Source organism: Trypanosoma equiperdum (assembly GCF_001457755.1).
Source record: "Trypanosoma equiperdum strain OVI genome assembly, contig: ctg_1740, whole genome shotgun sequence".
Taxonomy (NCBI): domain Eukaryota; phylum Euglenozoa; class Kinetoplastea; order Trypanosomatida; family Trypanosomatidae; genus Trypanosoma; species Trypanosoma equiperdum.
Genome location: NW_027123772.1, coordinates 4971 through 5289, shown reverse-complemented (window position 1 = coordinate 5289; position 319 = coordinate 4971).

Here is a 319-nt window from a genome sequence, read left to right as displayed (position 1 = left end):
CTGCGTCGGACATTATATTCCATTTGGAGGTTTGTGAAAAGGCATGTAGTTTAGACGACAAATTTGAGCTTTCAATTGCAAGACGCTTTGTTATCCATATATGCCTATTGGATATGCTGCTGGGTAGGTCCCATCCATTGCTCCTTGACGATAGCATTCCTATTTTTGGAGTTAATAAGAAAAATCTTACGCTTTTTACTACTTCCATTTGGTGGAAAATTTCCATTTGAATCTGGATAGATTAACAGGTGGTGTCCCTTCTTTTCGAGGACGCGATCTTCCATGTCCTTTTGTTGTGCATCCTGGTTTATTTTACCTT